Source organism: Octodon degus, unplaced genomic scaffold, assembly GCF_000260255.1.
Source record: "Octodon degus isolate 3935 unplaced genomic scaffold, OctDeg1.0 scaffold00207, whole genome shotgun sequence".
Classification (NCBI taxonomy): Eukaryota; Metazoa; Chordata; class Mammalia; order Rodentia; family Octodontidae; genus Octodon; species Octodon degus.
In genome coordinates, this window is record NW_004524783.1 from 3825611 (window position 1) to 3827655 (window position 2045).

The 2045-nt window shown below is 44.6% G+C and overlaps 1 protein-coding gene across 6 annotated transcripts in view; it reads right to left on the reverse strand.

Annotated features, from left to right (window-relative positions):
* Positions 1-2045, reverse strand: part of Trio (trio Rho guanine nucleotide exchange factor) — a 374802-nt gene that overhangs the window by 306064 nt on the left and 66693 nt on the right. The gene's annotated exons all lie outside the window — the stretch shown is intronic.

A 2045-nucleotide genomic window follows, 5' to 3' on the forward strand; every position in this document is an offset into this window, starting at 1 on the left:
AGGAGAAGGAGAAGGAGAAGGAGAAGGAGAAGGAGAAGGAGAAGGAGAAGGAGAAGGAGAAGGAGAAGGAGAAGGAGAAGGAGAGAAAACCTGGATCTACCTAGCAGGTGCAACACACAAAAAACACCAGGCGCTCCAAGGAACAGGAAAGCGATGCAAAGCAAATCCAAGAGTCACTCCTCAACACTTCCTAATGTCACGTAGCCATCTTAGCATACTTTTTTCTCCTGACAGTCCTGTCTTCATTCAAGAAAATATTTACAACTTTAAATAATCAGCACAAATTTACCAAGTCTCCTTTGTGCCACTTCAGCTTTTAGAATAGTGCAATGCCACAATGAACACCAGGTAGTAAACTGATCACACCATTTTCTAACTGCAGCCTGAGAAATCAATTGAGTCACTTGAAGTTGTTAATCATCAACTATGGCCAAATGGACTTTGATAACTTTAGAATATAAAGCTCTGGAATGTTATTCAATGAATGGCATGTACAAATTTAAGCTTTGTAGGAAGAACATATTCAAATGAGAAGGGCAACAAGGGAATGGGTAGGAGGAAGGGAAAAGAGAAGTAGAATTGGAAACAAAACAACAACAACAAAAAAACGGAAACACACGTCCCCCCCACCACTCCTCAGCACCTCCCCACCGCTGAGTAGGAATTTCTGGCGCGTTCCGGGAACCCCCAGACCCAGTCCTAGCCCAGGCCCAGTGAGTGTGTGGGGAAGCTTCCGGCTGCCCTGCGCCAGCTGGACCTATTACTAGTCCCAGCCCAAGCGCAGCGTGGGTGAGATCCTCTCCCACCCTATTGGGAGAGCCCCCACCACTCCGCAGCACCTCCCCTACCCCGCCTGCCCAGTAGGAATTTCTGCCGCGTTCCGGGAACCCCCAGACCCAGTCCTAGCCCAGCGCCCGTGAGTGTATGGGAGAGCTGCTTCTCCCCCCTACTCCACCTTGTCCCCTCCAGGCTCAGCTCAGGCCTGGCATACAAGCCTGGGGTGAAACCCTGCAGCTGCAATCCCTGCAGAGAGTGCAGAGGATACAACCACCCAGCCAGTCCAGAAGCATAAAATCTTGCCAGAGGGGCATAACAGGTTCAGCCTCAAGGGCAGCAGCAGGAAGAAGCTGAGCACAGCAGCCAGACCCAAGCCAGGCACAGCTGGATAAATCCAAACTATGTAGATCTGCACCTGAACTTCAGTACAAGCTAAGGTTATAACTACAACGAAGATCTACAACATAGGTCAGAAAACAGTGCTACACAAAATGATGAGAAGGAACAAAATGCAACCTCAGAACCCAAGACCACCCATAACAAGTGCAGAAGACACTAACACAGAATAAATTGGGACTCACACAGCTGAAAGCAATGAATCAACGGCTTCTGAAATAAAGAAACAGCTACAGAAAGGTATGGAGGAACTCAGATTGGAAATAAAAAAAGAAATCCCTGAATTAATAACATCTGCAGTAAAGAATCAAATGCAGAAACATATGGAGGAAACCCAATGCCCACTCAGAATGAGTGCAGAGGACACTAGCTCGGCTCAAATGGATGAATTAATAGTGTCGATAGTAAATAAGCAACAGCAGAAAGTTATAGAGGAACTCAGAGTGCAATTCTTTTCTGAAATAAAAAAGAATTCTCAGAACTCACAGCATCTGAAGGAGCAACTACAGAAACATAGGGAGGAAACACAATCTGAAAAAAAACTGCAGTAAAAGAATTCATAACTGCTTCTACAGAAGACTTTGATAAAAAAAAAAATAGAGGAGATTAAAAAAATGACGGATTCCTTGAATGAGCAATACAGGAAAGAAATAGATTGCATGAAGCAGAGTCAAACAGATATAGAAGAAATTAAAATCTCAAACAAAGCTTGCAAAACCCTTTAAGTGAAAGTAAAGACGGAGTTTCAGATCTTGAAGATGCTGGGGCGGCTACTGAAAAGTTAAGAAAGGATCTCATAAAAACAACGACAATGCAGGAAAGAATAATCCATCACCTGCAAGATGAGGCAAAGATGAACAATGTGAGACTAA